This window comes from Chiloscyllium punctatum, chromosome X (assembly GCF_047496795.1).
Source record: "Chiloscyllium punctatum isolate Juve2018m chromosome X, sChiPun1.3, whole genome shotgun sequence".
Lineage (NCBI taxonomy): Eukaryota > Metazoa > Chordata > Chondrichthyes > Orectolobiformes > Hemiscylliidae > Chiloscyllium > Chiloscyllium punctatum.
In genome coordinates, this window is record NC_092791.1 from 33,046,640 (window position 1) to 33,065,479 (window position 18,840).

Sequence of the window (18,840 nt, forward strand, 5' to 3'; positions counted from 1 at the left end):
ACAATACTTTCCGCTGTATCTCGGGACGTGAGACCAAATTGGGGGGGAGTGGGGTTTAAGAGTCAAGTTCGTCGTTGTGGGGTGTCGGCCAACACTCCTCCCCTCCCTCCCCACGAGGGTTGGCCAAGTGCTGACATGGAGGTTGGATTGGGGTGGGCAAGGTCAGAGGTCACACGACAGCAGGTTACAGTCCAGCGGGTTTATTCATCGAAGCTTGTGACTCCAGACGAAGCCACTGGGCAGTAACCAGGCGTCGCCTGACCTCTGCTGGCCGCGCACTCGGTTTGATGAACATAGAAGGCGCGGGACTCTGTAGCAGCAACTTACTGGCCTTGGGCGTCCATCATATCGAAGACCTCCGCATCCGCCACACTGTCGGCTATCAAGTGCAAGCAGTCAGCGCAGCCATTCGCAGCTAACCGATGGGGGGAGCGAGACAGAGGAGAGAGAGAGAGAGAGACAACAGAGGAGTGTAAACTAAACTGAAGGCAGAGGGAGCAGCAACCGGTGACTTTAAAGCATTCACGCGTGCCCCACCTGTGACTCATCTCGGGAGTTAGTTAGGACGGTGTGGAAGGAGGCCATTCAGCCCATCACATCTGCACCCACTCTGAGCCATGACTCATGGCCAATTGCCCGCCCTCTCTCTGTAACCGCACAGGTCACTTCCTCTCAGATAACCAGACGGTGGCCGTGGGTTGAAGCTGGTTCCATCATCCTTCCAGGCAGCACACCCCAGCCCCTCACTGTTTGGAGCTGTTACTCCTCGTTTTGCTTCTTTCCAGCAAGCTTCTTATTATCCGGCACCTCTGGGACCAGCCGAGCACTGGCTGATCAACTGTTCAGGCTGACCAGGAAGTCCACACAATCAATGTAAAAATACATAACACGGAGTCGGGGGCGGGGGGGGGCTGCCTCAGGAGAGTGTGTGTCTGTGTGGAGTTGGCACATTCTCCCCGCGTCAGCGTGGGTTTCCTCCGGGTGCTCCAGCTTCCTCCCAAAGATGTGCAGCTTAGGGTGGGATTGGCCGTGCTAAATTGTCCCCGTAGTGTCCAGGGATGTACAGGTTAGGGTAGGATTGGCCGTGCTAAATTGTCCCCGTAGTGTCCAGGGATGTACAGGTTAGGGTGGGATTGACCGTGCTAAATTGTCCATAGTGCCCAGGGTTGTGCAGGTTAGGGTGGGATTGGCCGTGCTAAATTGTCCCGTAGTGCCCAGGGATGTGCAGGTTAGGGTGGATTGACTGTGCTAAATTGTCCCCGTAGTGCCCAGGGATGTGCAGGTTAGGGTGGGATTGACCGTGCTAAATTGTCCCATAGTGCCCAGGGTTGTGCAGGTTAGGGTGGGATTGGCCGTGCTAAATTGTCCCCTTGTGCCCAGGGATGTACAGGTTAGGGTGGGATTGGCCGTGCTAAATTGTCCCCGTAGTGCCCAGGGATGTGCAGGTTAGGGTGGGATTGGCCGTGCTAAATTGTCCCCGTAGTGCCCAGGGATGTACAGGTTAGGGTGGGATTGGCCGTGCTAAATTGTCCCCCCCCCCGTAGTGCCCAGGGATGTACAGGTTAGGGTGGGATTGACCGTGCTAAATTGTCCCCGTAGTGCCCAGGATGTGCAGGTTAGGGTGGATTGGCCGTGCTAAATTGTCCCCGTAGTGCCCAGGGATGTGCAGGTTAGGGTGGGATTGACCGTGCTAAATTGTCCCCGTAGTGCCCAGGGATGTGCAGGTTAGGGTGGAAACGCAGGATGACAGGTATATGGCAGTGGGGTGGAGGTGCTCTTTGGAGGATTGGTGTGGATTTGACTGGTCGAATGGCCTGCTTCCACACTGCAGGGATTCGAGACACCACTGTTATATTTCACTTCCAGACAAAATCACCTCAATAGGCAGACAGCCTTCTCGCTCGCATCCTCATCCGAGTACTCGGAGATTGTGATAATACAATAAAGGTCTGGTATTTCAGGTCTACAACCTACAGTTTCTCCCAAACTACTCTGTCCAGTTGTACAATCTTTGATAACCTCCATCAGGTCTCCTTAGTCTTCTCCTCCCCCATTCCCGGGATAAATATTCCCACAGAAGCAGGTGGCGCTGGGAAATGTTTACATCCCTTTTACAGTGCGGTGCCCGGGACTGCCCACGACAGTCTCGCACAATCCTGCCGGAGGACGGTTGGTGTGCAGACAGTGAGGATGACAGAAACAACATGAACAGGTTCAACCAGTGAAACACCATGTGGGGGGGGGGGGGGAACGCGAGGGTATGCAGTTGGCAGGAAGAACAGACAAGCTGAATGTTATTCAAACCGGACTGCAGAAAGTGACAGAACGAGTGAGATTTGGGATTCCTCGCCCATGAACTTATACCCAAGTTCATCGGGCAAGAGGGAAGGTATATGGAATATCAAACCTTCAAATCAAAGTGGCTTGGGGGGGGGGGGGGGGGGGAATGGGATCAGGGTCGGAGCTTGATAATGAATGGTGCAGCACACACGAGGGGCTGAATGGCCTATTCCTGCTCCTATCTTCAAACAGGGAGGCCATGCAAAACCAGACAAAGCCCTAAGTCAGAGCCCAGCTGGGAGACTATGAACGGCGGGGGCCCCGTATCCAAGCAGACACAGCCCGGCATTGGAGGCAGCCCAGAGAGGGTTCCCTCGGCTGCTCCCAGGGATGGAGACAGATTTTTGTTGAATCAGTGAGACGGGGATCGAGGGGTTGCGAGCCAAAGGCAGCAAAGTGGAGTCGAGGGTGATCATATCTCCCTGAGTGATGGAACAGCCTGGATGGGCTGAGCGGCCTGCTGTTCTGTCTTACACTCATCCCCCAGCACAGCGATTACTGGGGAACTGCGACCGCTCCCGGGAGAGGTCGGGATCGGGATTTCGGGGGAGCAACAGTGAGAGGTGCCGGTACTCAGAGGGCCAGTGGGGACTGGGTGGGGGTGGGGACGGGGAATCTGGTACGGGGCTCCAAGGCCTTATTCCAGGGGGGATTTCAGTAGTGGGGTGTGTTTATGTGGAGGGTGTTGGTCACAGCACGCTCCCCACACCCCCCCCTCCCGCTCACCTGCGATGTGAAGTGATGTTCCTTTGGTTAGCCTCTCCTTGACCAGGGCAGAAGCTCCGTGCCTGGTCAGGATGTCCACGCAGTCCGCGTGACCCTGCTGAACCGCCACGTAGAGCGGGGTCCGCCCAGCCTGATCCCTCACGTCCAGGTTGACCAGGGTACCCACCAGGACCTTCACCGCTTCAGGCTGGCCATTGTAGGCCTACAGGGAGGGACAACGGTGAGTGAGGGAAACAGGGCTGTCCCGCAATCCACAAACCCCCCCCCCCCCCCCCCCGCCACAAGCCCCAAACTCTTCCTCTGGCGACAAGACACAAGCATGCCCAAACCATAATCAGAGTAAAGACCACTCGGCCTATCCAGGCTGTTCTATCCCTCAACCCCGGTCCCCTGCCTTGACACACCCTCCACAGCCCCTCTGTAGTAGTGAGTCTCTCCCCCACCCGCAGACCCGAGACCCAGCTTTATACACCTCGACGCCGAACAGACCGTGCACTCACTCCCTCAGCCCCCTCCTCCACTCAGTCCACTCAGTCACACAGCAACAGCAGGAGGCCATTCAGCCCGTGCCCCCACACCCTGGGCTCACATTTGAAACTGTATACTGCCATCGAACAGCGGAGACCGCGAAACCTCCGCGAACCGCAGCCTTCACATGAACCAAAGCCCCCACAACTGCACACGACCCCCAACCTCCCGGCGAACGGCTCCAGTGAGAGAGAGATTTGCACATTTCGACGGTCTCTAATCATCGTCACTCCACCCCGCCCGCTCAACACACTCCCCCTGAGGAGACTGTGCGCCGTATTAACTGTTACCCCCCTCCCCCTGAGGAGACTGTGCGCTGTATTAACTGTTACCCCCCTCCCCCTGAGGAGACTGTGCGCTGTATTAACTGTTACCCCTCTCCCCCGAGGAGACTGTGCGCCGTATTAACTGTTACCCCCCTCCCCCCGAGGAGACTGTTCGCTGTATTAACTGTTACCCCCCCTCCCCCCGAGGAGACTGTGCGCTGTATTAACTGTTACCCCTCTCCCCCCGAGGAGACTGTGCGCTGTATTAACTGTTACCCCTCTCCCCCTGAGGAGACTGTGCGCTGTATTAACTGTTACCCCTCTCCCCCTGAGGAGACTGTGCGCTGTATTAACTGTTACCCCCCCCCTCCCCCTGAGGAGACTGTGCGCTGTATTAACTGTTACCCCCCTCCCTGAGGAGACTGTGCGCTGTATTAACTGTTACCCCCCTCCCCCTGAGGAGACTGAGCGCTGTATTAACTGTTACCCCCCCTCCCCCCGAGGAGACTGTGCGCTGTATTAACTGTTACCCCCCTCCCCCCGAGGAGACTGTGCGCCGTATTAACTGTTACCCCCCTCCCCCTGAGGAGACTGTGCGCTGTATTAACTGTTACCCCCCTCCCCCCGAGGAGACTGTGCGCTGTATTAACTGTTACCCCCCTCCCCCCGAGGTGACTGTGCGCTGTATTAACTGTTACCCCTCTCCCCCTGAGGAGACTGTGCGCTGTATTAACTGTTACCCCTCTCCCCCCGAGGAGACTGTGCGCTGTATTAACTGTTACCCCCCTCCCCCTGAGGAGACTGTGCGCTGTATTAACTGTTACCCCCCTCCCCCCGAGGAGACTGTGCGCTGTATTAACTGTTACCCCCCTCCCCCCGAGGTGACTGTGCGCTGTATTAACTGTTACCCCCTCCCCCCGAGGAGACTGTGCGCTGCATTAACTGCTCCCCCCTCCCCCAAGGAGACTGTGCGCTGTATTAACTGTTACTCCCCCCTCCCCCAAGGAGACTGTGCGCTGTATTAACTGTTACTCCCCCCTCCCCCGAGGAGACTGTGCGCTGTATTAACTGGTACACCCCCCCCCCCCCCCCCCCGAGGAGACTGTGCGCTGTATTAACTGCTCCCCCAACCTCCCCGAGGAGACTGTGCGCTGTATTAACTGTTACCCCCCTCTCCCCCTGAGGAGACTGTGCGCTGTATTAACTGTTACCCCTCTCCCCCTGAGGAGACTGTGCGCTGTATTAACTGTTACCCCCCTCCCCCTGAGGAGACTGTGCGCTGTATTAACTGTTACCCCTCTCCCCCCGAGGACACTGTGCGCTGTATTAACTGTTACCCCTCTCCCCCTGAGGAGACTGTGCGCTGTATTAACTGTTACCCCCCTCTCCCCCTGAGGAGACAGTGCGCTGTATTAACTGTTACCCCTCTCCCCCTGAGGAGACTGTGCGCTGTATTAACTGTTACCCCCCTCCCCGAGGAGACTGTGCGCTGTATTAACTGTTACCCCTCTCCCCCGAGGAGACTGTGCGCTGTATTAACTGTTACCCCCCTCCCCCTGAGGAGACTGTGCGCTGTATTAACTGTTACCCCCCTCCCTGAGGAGACTGTGCGCTGTATTAACTGTTACCCCCCCTCCCCCCGAGGAGACTGTGCGCTGTATTAACTGTTACCCCTCTCCCCCCGAGGAGACTGTGCGCTGTATTAACTGTTACCCCTCTCCCCCGAGGAGACTGTGCGCTGTATTAACTGTTACCCCCCTCCCCCTGAGGAAACTGTGCGCTGTATTAACTGTTACCCCTCTCCCCCCGAGGAGACTGTGCGCTGTATTAACTGTTACCCCTCTCCCCCTGAGGAGACTGTGCGCTGTATTAACTGTTACCCCCCTCCCCCTGAGGAGACTGTGTGCTGTATTAACTGTTACCCCCCTCCCCCGAGGAGACTGTGCGCTGTATTAACTGTTACCCCCCTCCCCCTGAGGAGACTGTGCACTGTATTAACTGTTACCCCCTCCCCGAGGAGACTGTGCGCTGTATTAACTGTTACCCCTCTCCCCCCGAGGAGACTGTGCGCTGTATTAACTGTTACCACCTCCCCGAGGAGACTGTGCGCTGTATTAACTGTTACCCCGCCCTCCAGACTGTGCGCTGTATTAACTGTTACCCCCCTCCCCCTGAGGAGACTGTGCGCTGTATTAACTGTTACCCCTGTCCCCCGAGGAGACTGTGCGCTGTATTAACTGTTACACCCCCCTCCCCCCGAGGAGACTGTGCGCTGTATTAACTGTTACCCCCCCTCCCCCCGAGGAGACTGTGCGCTGTATTAACTGTTACCCCTCTCCCCCGAGGAGACTGTGCGCTGTATTAACTGTTACCCCCCCTCCCCCGAGGAGACTGTGCGCTGTATTAACTGTTACCCCCTCCCCCTGAGGAGACTGTGCGCTGTATTAACTGTTACCCCCCTCCCCCCAAGGAGACTGTGCGCTGTATTAACTGTTACCCCTCTCCCCCTGAGGAGACTGTGCGCTGTATTAACTGTTACCCCCCCTCTCCCCCGAGGAGACTGTGCGCTGTATTAACTGTTACCCCCCTCCCCCTGAGGAGACTGTGCGCTGTATTAACTGTTACCCCCCTCCCTGAGGAGACTGTGCGCTGTATTAACTGTTACCCCCCTCCCCGAGGAGACTGTGCGCTGTATTAACTGTTACCCCTCTCCCCCTGAGGAGACTGTGCGCTGTATTAACTGTTACCCCTCTCCCCCCGAGGAGACTGTGCGCTGTATTAACTGTTACCCCTCTCCCCCGAGGAGACTGTGCGCTGTATTAACTGTTACCCCTCTCCCCCCGAGGAGACTGTGCGCTGTATTAACTGTTACCCCTCTCCCCCTGAGGAGACTGTGCGCTGTATTAACTGTTACCCCCCTCCCCCCGAGGAGACTGTGCGCTGTACTAACTGTTACCCCCCTCCCCCCGAGGAGACTGTGCGCTGTATTAACTGTTACCCCCCCCCTCCCCCCGAGGAGACTGTGCGCTGTATTAACTGTTACCCCCCCTCCCCCAAGGAGACTGTGCGCTGTATTAACTGTTACCCCCCCTCCCCCTGAGGAGACTGTGCGCTGTATTAACTGTTACTCCCCCTCCCCCAAGGAGACTGTGCGCTGTATTAACTGTTACCCCCCTCCCCCCGAGGAGACTGTGCGCTGTATTAACTGTTACCCCTCTCCCCCCGAGGAGACTGTGCGCTGTATTAACTGTTACCCCTCTCCCCCTGAGGAGACTGTGCGCTGTATTAACTGTTACCCCTCTCCCCCGAGGAGACTGTGCGCTGTATTAACTGTTACCCCTCTCCCTGAGGAGACTGTGCGCTGTATTAACTGTTACACCCCTCTCCCTGAGGAGACTGTGCGCTGTATTAACTGTTACCCCTCTCCCCCTGAGGAGACTGTGCGCTGTATTAACTGTTACCCCCCCTCCCCTCGAGGAGACTGTGCGCTGTATTAACTGTTACCCCCCCCCTCCCCCCGAGGAGACTGTGCGCTGTATTAACTGTTACTCCCCCCTCCCCCTGAGGAGACTGTGCGCTGTATTAACTGTTACCCCCCTCCCCCTGAGGAGACTGTGCGCTGTATTAACTGTTATCCCCCCTCCCCCAAGGAGACTGTGCGCTGTATTAACTGTTACCCTCCTCCCCCCGAGGAGACTGTGCGCTGTATTAACTGTTACCCCCCCTCCCCCTGAGGAGACTGTGCGCTGTATTAACTGTTACCCCCCCCCTCCCCGAGGAGACTGTGCGCTGTATTAACTGTTACCCCCCTCCCCCTGAGGAGACTGTGCGCTGTATTAACTGTTACCCCCCTCCCCCCGAGGAGACTGTGCGCTGTATTAACTGTTACCCCTCTCCCTCCGAGGAGACTGTGCGCTGTATTAACTGTTACCCCACTCCCCCTGAGGAGACTCTGCGCTGTATTAACTGTTACCCCCCCTCCCCCCGAGGAGACTGTGCGCTGTATTAACTGTTACCCCCCTCCCCCTGAGGAGACTGTGCACTGTATTAACTGTTACTCCCCCCTCCCCCTGAGGAGACTGTGCGCTGTATTAACTGTTACCCCCCTCCCCCTGAGGCGACTGTGCGCTGTATTAACTGTTACTCCCCCCTCCCCCTGAGGAGACTGTGCGCTGTATTAACTGTTACCCCCCCTCCTCCCCCCGAGGAGACTGTGTGCTGTATTAACTGTTACCCCCCTCCCCCTGAGGAGACTGTGCGCTGTATTAACTGTTACCCCCCCTCTCCCGCGAGGAGACTGTGCGCTGTATTAACTGTTACCCCCCTTCCCCTGAGGAGACTGTGCGCTGTATTAACTGTTACCCCCCCTCTCCCCCGAGGAGACTGTGCGCTGTATTAACTGTTACCCCCCTCCCCCTGAGGAGACTGTGCGCTGTATTAACTGTTACCCCCCTCCCTGAGGAGACTGTGCGCTGTATTAACTGTTACCCCCCTCCCTGAGGAGACTGTGCGCTGTATTAACTGTTACCCCTCTCCCCCCGAGGAGACTGTGCGCTGTATTAACTGTTACCCCTCTCCCCCTGAGGAGACTGTGCGCTGTATTAACTGTTACCCCTCTCCCCCCGAGGAGACTGTGCGCTGTATTAACTGTTACCCCCCCTCCCCCTGAGGAGACTGTGCGCTGTATTAACTGTTACCCCCCCCTCCCCGAGGAGACTGTGCGCTGTATTAACTGTTACCCCCCTCCCCCTGAGGAGACTGTGCGCTGTATTAACTGTTACCCCCCCTCTCCCCGAGGAGACTGTGCGCTGTATTAACTGTTACCCCTCTCCCTCCGAGGAGACTGTGCGCTGTATTAACTGTTACCCCTCTCCCCCTGAGGAGACTGTGCGCTGTATTAACTGTTACTCCCCCCTCCCCCTGAGGAGACTGTGCGCTGTATTAACTGTTACCCCTCTCCCCCTGAGGAGACTGTGCGCTGTATTAACTGTTACTCCCCCCTCCCCCTGAGGAGACTGTGCGCTGTATTAACTGTTACCCCCCCCCTCCCCCCGAGGAGACTGTGTGCTGTATTAACTGTTACCCCCCCTCCCCTGAGGAGACTGTGCGCTGTATTAACTGTTACCCCCCCTCCCCCCGAGGAGACTGTGCGCTGTATTAACTGTTACCCCCCCCTCCCTGAGGAGACTGTGCGCTGTATTAACTGTTACCCCCCTCCCCCCGAGGAGACTGTGCGCTGTATTAACTGTTACCCCTCTCCCCCTGAGGAGGACTGTGCGCTGTATTAACTGTTACCCCTCTCCCCCCGAGGAGACTGTGCGCTGTATTAACTGTTACCCCCCCTCTCCCCCTGAGGAGACTGTGCGCTGTATTAACTGTTACCCCCCCTCCCTGAGGAGACTGTGCGCTGTATTAACTGTTACTCCCCCCTCCCCCTGAGGAGACTGTGCGCTGTATTAACTGTTACCCCCCCCCTCCCCCCGAGGAGACTGTGCGCTGTATTAACTGTTACCCCCCTCCCCCCGAGGAGACTGTTCGCTGTATTAACTGTTACCCCCCCCCCGAGGAGACTGTGCGCTGTATTAACTGTTAGCCCTCTCCCCCCGAGGAGACTGTGCGCTGTATTAACTGTTACCCCCCTCCCCCTGAGGAGACTGTGCGCTGTATTAACTGTTACCCCCCTCCCCCTGAGGAGACTGTGCGCTGTATTAACTGTTACCCCCCCTCCCCCTGAGGAGACTGTGCGCTGTATTAACTGTTACCCCCCCCTCCCCCCGAGCAGACTGTGCGCTGTATTAACTGTTACCCCCCTCCCCCTGAGGAGACTGTGCACTGTATTAACTGTTACCCCCTCCCCGAGGAGACTGTGCGCTGTATTAACTGTTACCCCCTCTCCCCCCGAGGAGACTGTGCGCTGTATTAACTGTTACCACCTCCCCGAGGAGACTGTGCGCTGTATTAACTGTTACCCCGCCCTCCCCCCGAGGAGACTGTGCGCTGTATTAACTGTTACCCCCCTCCCCCTGAGGAGACTGTGCGCTGTATTAACTGTTACCCCTCTCCCCCGAGGAGACTGTGCGCTGTATTAACTGTTACACCCCCCTCCCCCCGAGGAGACTGTGCGCTGTATTAACTGTTACCCCCCTCCCCCCGAGGAGACTGTGCGCTGTATTAACTGTTACCCCTCTCCCCCGAGGAGACGGTGCGCTGTATTAACTGTTACCCCCCTCCCCCTGAGGAGACTGTGCGCTGTATTAACTGTTACCCCCCTCCCCCTGAGGAGACTGTGCGCTGTATTAACTGTTACCCCTCTCCCCCCGAGGAGACTGTGCGCTGTATTAACTGTTACCCCTCTCCCACTGAGGAGACTGTGCGCTGTATTAACTGTTACCCCTCTCCCCCCGAGGAGACTGTGCGCTGTATTAACTATTACCCCCCTCCCCCTGAGGAGACTGTGCACTGTATTAACTGTTACCCCCCTCCCCGAGGAGACTGTGCGCTGTATTAACTGTTACCCCTCTCCCCCCGAGGAGACTGTGCGCTGTATTAACTGTTACCACCTCCCCGAGGAGACTGTGCGCTGTATTAACTGTTACCCCGCCCTCCCCCCGTGGAGACTGTGCGCTGTATTAACTGTTACCCCCCCTCCCCCTGAGGAGACTGTGCGCTGTATTAACTGTTACCCCTGTCCCCCGAGGAGACTGTGCGCTGTATTAACTGTTACACCCCCCCTCCCCCCGAGGAGACTGTGCGCTGTATTAACTGTTACCCCCCTCCCCCCGAGGAGACTGTGCGCTGTATTAACTGTTACCCCTCTCCCCCGAGGAGACTGTGCGCTGTATTAACTGTTACCCCCCCTCCCCCGAGGAGACTGTGCGCTGTATTAACTGTTACCCCCTCCCCCTGAGGAGACTGTGCGCTGTATTAACTGTTACCCCCCTCCCCCCAAGGAGACTGTGCGCTGTATTAACTCTGTGCGCTGTATTAACTGTTACCCCTCTCCCCCGAGGAGACTGTGCGCTGTATTAACTGTTACCCCCCTCCCCCTGAAGGAGACTGTGCGCTGTATTAACTGTTACCCCCTCCCCCTGAGGAGACTGTGCGCTGTATTAACTGTTACCCCCCTCCCGAGGAGACTGTGCGCTGTATTAACTGTTACCCCCTCTCCCCTGAGGAGACTGTGCGCTGTATTAACTGTTACCCCTCTCCCCGAGGAGACTGTGCGCTGTATTAACTGTTACCCCTCTCCCCCGAGGAGACTGTGCGCTGTATTAACTGTTACCCCTCCTCCCCCCGAGGAGACTGTGAGCTGTATTAACTGTTACCCCTCTCCCCCTGAGGAGACTGTGCGCTGTATTAACTGTTACCCCCCTCCCCCCGAGGAGACTGTGCGCTGTATTAACTGTTACCCCCCTCCCCCCGAGGAGACTGTGCGCTGTATTAACTGTTACCCCCCCCTCCCCCCGAGGAGACTGTGCGCTGTATTAACTGTTACCCCCCCTCCCCCAAGGAGACTGTGCGCTGTATTAACTGTTACCCCCCCTCCCCCTGAGGAGACTGTGCGCTGTATTAACTGTTACTCCCCCCTCCCCCCAAGGAGACTGTGCGCTGTATTAACTGTTACCCCCCTCCCCCCGAGGAGACTGTGCGCTGTATTAACTGTTACCCCTCTCCCCCCGAGGAGACTGTGCGCTGTATTAACTGTTACCCCTCTCCCCCTGAGGAGACTGTGCGCTGTATTAACTGTTACCCCTCTCCCCCGAGGAGACTGTGCGCTGTATTAACTGTTACCCCTCTCCCCTGAGGAGACTGTGCGCTGTATTAACTGTTACACCCCCTCTCCCTGAGGAGACTGTGCGCTGTATTAACTGTTACCCCTCTCCCCCTGAGGAGACTGTGCGCTGTATTAACTGTTACCCCCCCTCCCCTCGAGGAGACTGTGCGCTGTATTAACTGTTACCCCCCCCTCCCCCCGAGGAGACTGTGCGCTGTATTAACTGTTACTCCCCCCTCCCCCTGAGGAGACTGTGCGCTGTATTAACTGTTACCCCCCCTCCCCCCTGAGGAGACTGTGCGCTGTATTAACTGTTATCCCCCCTCCCCCAAGGAGACTGTGCGCTGTATTAACTGTTACCCTCCTCCCCCCGAGGAGACTGTGCGCTGTATTAACTGTTACCCCCCCTCCCCCCGAGGAGACTGTGCGCTGTATTAACTGTTACCCCCCCCTCCCCGAGGAGACTGTGCGCTGTATTAACTGTTACCCCCCTCCCCCTGAGGAGACTGTGCGCTGTATTAACTGTTACCCCCCTCCCCCCGAGGAGACTGTGCGCTGTATTAACTGTTACCCCTCTCCCTCCGAGGAGACTGTGCGCTGTATTAACTGTTACCCCACTCCCCCTGAGGAGACTCTGCGCTGTATTAACTGTTACCCCCCCTCCCCCCGAGGAGACTGTGCGCTGTATTAACTGTTACCCCCCTCCCCCCTGAGGAGACTGTGCACTGTATTAACTGTTACTCCCCCCTCCCCCTGAGGAGACTGTGCGCTGTATTAACTGTTACCCCCCTCCCCCTGAGGCGACTGTGCGCTGTATTAACTGTTACTCCCCCCTCCCCCTGAGGAGACTGTGCGCTGTATTAACTGTTACCCCCCTCCTCCCCCCGAGGAGACTGTGTGCTGTATTAACTGTTACCCCCCCTCCCCCTGAGGAGACTGTGCGCAGTATTAACTGTTACCCCCCTCCCCCCGAGGAGACTGTGCGCTGTATTAACTGTTACCCCCCCTCCCTGAGGAGACTGTGCGCTGTATTAACTGTTACCCCCCTCCCCCCGAGGAGACTGTGCGCTGTATTAACTGTTACCCCCCTCCCTGAGGAGACTGTGCGCTGTATTAACTGTTACTCCCCCCCTCCCCCTGAGGAGACTGTACGCTGTATTAACTGTTACCCCCCCCCCTCCCCCCGAGGAGACTGTGCGCTGTATTAACTGTTACCCCCCTCCCCCCGAGGAGACTGTGCGCTGTATTAACTGTTACCCCCCCTCCCCCTGAGGAGACTGTGCACTGTATTAACTGTTACCCCCTCCCCGAGGAGACTGTGCGCTGTATTAACTGTTACCCCTCTCCCCCCGAGGAGACTGTGCGCTGTATTAACTGTTACCACCTCCCGAGGAGACTGTGCGCTGTATTAACTGTTACCCCGCCCTCCCCCCGAGGAGACTGTGCGCTGTATTAACTGTTACCCCCCTCCCCCTGAGGAGACTGTGCGCTGTATTAACTGTTACCCCTCTCCCCCGAGGAGACTGTGCGCTGTATTAACTGTTACACCCCCCTCCCCCTGAGGAGACTGTGCGCTGTATTAACTGTTACCCCCCTCCCCCCGAGGAGACTGTGCGCTGTATTAACTGTTACTCCTCTCCCCCGAGGAGACTGTGCGCTGTATTAACTGTTACCCCCCCTCCCCCTGAGGAGACTGTGCGCTGTATTAACTGTTACCCCCCTCCCCCTGAGGAGACTGTGCGCTGTATTAACTGTTACCCCCCTCCCCCCGAGGAGACTGTGCGCTGTATTAACTGTTACCCCTCTCCCCCTGAGGAGACTGTGCGCTGTATTAACTGTTACCCCCCCTCTCCCGCGAGGAGACTGTGCGCTGTATTAACTGTTACCCCCTTCCCCTGAGGAGACTGTGCGCTGTATTAACTGTTACCCCCCCTCTCCCCCGAGGAGACTGTGCGCTGTATTAACTGTTACCCCCCTCCCCCTGAGGAGACTGTGCGCTGTATTAACTGTTACCCCCCTCCCTGAGGAGACTGTGCGCTGTATTAACTGTTACCCCCCCTCCCTGAGGAGACTGTGCGCTGTATTAACTGTTACCCCCTCTCCCCCCGAGGAGACTGTGCGCTGTATTAACTGTTACCCCCTCTCCCCCTGAGGAGACTGTGCGCTGTATTAACTGTTACCCCCCTCCCCCTGAGGAGACTGTGCGCTGTATTAACTGTTACCCCCCCCTCCCCGAGGAGGCTGTGCGCTGTATTAACTGTTACCCCCCTCCCCCTGAGGAGACTGTGCGCTGTATTAACTGTTACCCCCCCTCTCCCCGAGGAGACTGTGCGCTGTATTAACTGTTACCCCTCTCCCTCCGAGGAGACTGTGCGCTGTATTAACTGTTACCCCCCCCTCCCACCGAGGAGACTGTGCGCTGTATTAACTGTTACCCCCCTCCCCCTGAGGAGACTGTGCACTGTATTAACTGTTACTCCCCCCTCCCCCTGAGGAGACTGTGCGCTGTATTAACTGTTACCCCCCCTCCCACCGAGGAGACTGTGCGCTGTATTAACTGTTACCCCCCTCCCCCTGAGGAGACTGTGCACTGTATTAACTGTTACTCCCCCCTCCCCCTGAGGAGACTGTGCGCTGTATTAACTGTTACCCCCCCCCTCCCCCCGAGGAGACTGTGTGCTGTATTAACTGTTACCCCCCCTCCCCCTGAGGAGACTGTGCGCTGTATTAACTGTTACCCCCCCTCCCCCCGAGGAGACTGTGCGCTGTATTAACTGTTACCCCCCCTCCCTGAGGAGACTGTGCGCTGTATTAACTGTTACCCCCCTCCCCCCGAGGAGACTGTGCGCTGTATTAACTGTTACCCCTCTCCCCCTGAGGAGACTGTGCGCTGTATTAACTGTTACCCCTCTCCCCCCGAGGAGACTGTGCGCTGTATTAACTGTTACCCCCCCTCTCCCCCTGAGGAGACTGTGCGCTGTATTAACTGTTACCCCCCTCCCTGAGGAGACTGTGCGCTGTATTAACTGTTACTCCCCCCTCCCCCTGAGGAGACTGTGCGCTGTATTAACTGTTACCCCCCCCCTCCCCCCGAGGAGACTGTGCGCTGTATTAACTGTTACCCCCCTCCCCCCGAGGAGACTGTTCGCTGTATTAACTGTTACCCCCCCCCCGAGGAGACTGTGCGCTGTATTAACTGTTAGCCCTCTCCCCCCGAGGAGACTGTGCGCTGTATTAACTGTTACCCCCCCTCCCCCTGAGGAGACTGTGCGCTGTATTAACTGTTACCCCCCCTCCCCCTGAGGAGACTGTGCGCTGTATTAACTGTTACCCCCCCTCCCCCTGAGGAGACTGTGCGCTGTATTAACTGTTACCCCCCTCCCCCCGAGCAGACTGTGCGCTGTATTAACTGTTACCCCCCCTCCCCCTGAGGAGACTGTGCACTGTATTAACTGTTACCCCCTCCCCGAGGAGACTGTGCGCTGTATTAACTGTTACCCCCTCTCCCCCCGAGGAGACTGTGCGCTGTATTAACTGTTACCACCTCCCCGAGGAGACTGTGCGCTGTATTAACTGTTACCCCGCCCCTCCCCCGAGGAGACTGTGCGCTGTATTAACTGTTACCCCCCTCCCCCTGAGGAGACTGTGCGCTGTATTAACTGTTACCCCCTCTCCCCCGAGGAGACTGTGCGCTGTATTAACTGTTACACCCCCCTCCCCCCGAGGAGACTGTGCGCTGTATTAACTGTTACCCCCCCTCCCCCCGAGGAGACTGTGCGCTGTATTAACTGTTACCCCTCTCCCCCGAGGAGACGGTGCGCTGTATTAACTGTTACCCCCCCTCCCCCTGAGGAGACTGTGCGCTGTATTAACTGTTACCCCCTCCCCCCTGAGGAGACTGTGCGCTGTATTAACTGTTACCCCTCTCCCCCCGAGGAGACTGTGCGCTGTATTAACTGTTACCCCCTCTCCCACTGAGGAGACTGTGCGCTGTATTAACTGTTACCCCTCTCCCCCCGAGGAGACTGTGCGCTGTATTAACTGTTACCCCCCTCCCCCTGAGGAGACTGTGCGCTGTATTAACTGTTACCCCCCCCCTCCCCCTGAGGAGACTGTGCGCTGTATTAACTGTTACCCCCCCCCTCCCCCCGAGGAGACTGTGCGCTGTATTAACTGTTACCTCCCCTCCCCCAAGGAGACTGTGCGCTGTATTAACTGTTACCCCCCTCCCCCTGAGGAGACTGTGCGTTGTATTAACTGTTACCCCCCTCCCCCAAGGAGACTGTGCGCTGTATTAACTGTTACCCCCCTCCCCCCGAGGAGACTGTGCGCTGTATTAACTGTTACCCCCCTCCCTGAGGAGACTGTGCGCTGTATTAACTGTTACCCCCCCTCCCCCCGAAGAGACTGTGCGCTCTATTAACTGTTACCCCCCTCCCCCCGAGGAGACTGTGCGCTGTATTAACTGTTACCCCCCTCCCTGAGGAGACTGTGCGCTGTATTAACTGTTACCCCCCTCCCCCCGAGGAGACTGTGCGCTGTATTAACTGCTCCCCCCTCCCCCCTGAGGAGACTGTGCGCTGTATTAACTGTTACCCCCCCTCCCTGAGGAGACTGTGCGCTGTATTAACTGTTACCCCCCTCCCTGAGGAGACTGTGCGCTGTATTAACTGTTACCCCCCTCCCCCTGAGGAGACTGTTCGCTGTATTAACTGTTACCCCTCTCCCCCTGAGGAGACTGTGCGCTGTATTAACTGTTACCCCCCCCTCCCCCCGAGGAGACTGTGCGCTGTATTAACTGTTACCCCCCCTCCCCCTGAGGAAACTGTGCGCTGTATTAACTGTTACTCCCCCCTCCCCCTGAGGAGACTGTGCGCTGTATTAACTGTTACCCCCCTCCCCGAGGAGACTGTGCGCTGTATTAACTGTTACCCCCCTCCCCCTGAGGAGACTGTGCGCTGTATTAACTGTTACCCCCCTCCCCCAAGGAGACTGTGCGCTGTATTAACTGTTACCCCCCCTCCCCCCGAGGAGACTGTGCGCTGTATTAACTGTTACCCCCCTCCCTGAGGAGACTGTGCGCTGTATTAACTGTTACCCCCCCTCCCTGAGGAGACTGTGCGCTGTATTAACTGCTCCCCCCTCCCCCTGAGGGGACTGTGCGCTGTATTAACTGTTACCCCCCCTCCCTGAGGAGACTGTGCGCTGTATTAACTGTTACCCCCCTCCCTGAGGAGACTGTGCGCTGTATTAACTGTTACCTCCCTCCCCCTGAGGAGACTGTGCGCTGTATTAACTGTTACCCCTCTCCCCTGAGGAGACTGTGCGCTGTATTAACTGTTACCCCCCCTCCCCCCGAGGAGACTGTGCGCTGTATTAACTGTTACCCCCTCCCCCGAGGAGACTGTGCGCTGTATTAACTGTTACCCCCCTCCCCTGAGGAGACTGTGCGCTGTATTAACTGCTCCCCCCTCCCCCTGAGGAGACTGTGCGCTGTATTAACTGCTCCCCCCTCCCCCTGAGGAAACTGTGCGCTGTATTAACTGTTACCCCCCTCCCTGAGGAGACTGTGCGCTGTATTAACTGTTACCCCCCTCCCTGAGGAGACTGTGCGCTGTATTAACTGTTACCCCCACTCCCTGAGGAGACTGTGCGCTGTATTAACTGCTCCCCCCTCCCCCTGAGGAGACTGAGCGCTGTATTAACTGTTACCCCCCTCCCCCTGAGGAGACTGTGCGCTGTATTAACTGTTACCCCCCTCCCCCCTGAGGAGACTGTGCGCTGTATTAACTGCTCCCCCCTCCCCCTGAGGAGACTGTGCGCTGTATTAACTGCTCCCCCCTCCCCCTGAGGAGACTGTGCGCTGTATTAACTGTTACGCCTCTCCCCCCGAGGAGACTGTGCGCTGTATTAACTGTTACCCCCCCTCCCCCGAGGAGACTGTGCGCTGTATTAACTGTTACCCCCCCCTCCCCCTGAGGAGACTGTGCGCCGTATTAACTGTTACCCCCCCTCCCCCCGAGGAGACTGTGCGCTGTATTAACTGTTACTCCCCCCTCCCCCTGAGGAGACTGTGCGCTGTATTAACTGTTACTCCCCCCTCCCCCTGAGGAGACTGTGCGCTGTATTAACTGTTACCCCCCTCCCCCTGAGGAGACTGTGCGCTGTATTAACTGTTACCCCCCTCCCCCTGAGGAGACTGTGCGCTGTATTAACTGTTACTCCCCCCCTCCCCCTGAGGAGACTGTGCGCTGTATTAACTGTTACCCCCCCCTCCCTGAGGAGACTGTGCGCTGTATTAACTGTTACCCCCCTCCCCCCGAGGTGACTGTGCGCTGTATTAACTGTTACCCCCCTCCCCCCGAGGAGACTGTGCGCTGTATTAACTGTTACCCCCCTCCCTGAGGAGACTGTGCGCTGTATTAACTGTTACCCCCCCTCCCCCTGAGGAGACTGTGCGCTGTATTAACTGTTACCCCCCGAGGAGACTGTGCGCTGTATTAACTGTTACCCCCCTCCCCCCGAGGAGACTGTGCGCTGTATTAACTGTTACCCCCCTCCCTGAGGAGACTGTGCGCTGTATTAACTGTTACCCCCCCTCCCTGAGGAGACTGTGCGTGTATTAACTGTTACCCCTCTCCCCCGAGGAGACTGTGCGCTGTATTAACTGTTACCCCTCTCCCCCCGAGGAGACTGTGCGCTGTATTAACTGTTACCCCTCTCCCCCTGAGGAGACTGTGCGCTGTATTAACTGTTACCCCCCTCCCCCCGAGGAGACTGCGCGCTGTATTAACTGTTACCCCTCTCCCCCCGAGGAGACTGTGCGCTGTATTAACTGTTACCCCCCCTCCCCCCGAGGAGACTGTGCACAGTATTAACTGTTACCCCTCTCCCCCCGAGGAGACTGTGCGCTGTATTAACTGTTACCCCTCTCCCCCCGAGGAGACTGTGCGCTGTATTAACTGTTACCCCCCCTCCCCCTGAGGAGACTGTGCGCTGTATTAACTGTTACCCCCCCTCCCTGAGGAGACTGTGCGCTGTATTAACTGTTACCCCTCTCCCCCCGAGGAGACTGTGCGCTGTATTAACTGTTACCCCCTCTCCCCCTGAGGAGACTGTGCGCTGTATTAACTGTTACCCCCCCTCCCCCTGAGGAGACTGTGCGCTGTATTAACTGTTACCCCCCCCTCCCCCCTGAGGAGACTG

At 57.2% G+C, this 18,840-nt stretch overlaps 1 long non-coding RNA gene across 1 annotated transcript in view; it reads right to left on the bottom strand.

The window, feature by feature from the left end:
* Window positions 1–326: 326 nt before the first annotated feature.
* LOC140471326 (uncharacterized) overlaps window positions 327–18,840 on the bottom strand; it is a 32,793-nt gene continuing 14,279 nt past the window's right edge. Inside the window, exons 3-4 of the long non-coding RNA XR_011956970.1 lie at window positions 3,067–3,268; window positions 327–415 (exon numbers count right to left, since the gene is read on the bottom strand). This is a non-coding gene — a long non-coding RNA (uncharacterized lncRNA). The remainder of the gene's footprint in view (window positions 416–3,066; window positions 3,269–18,840) is intronic.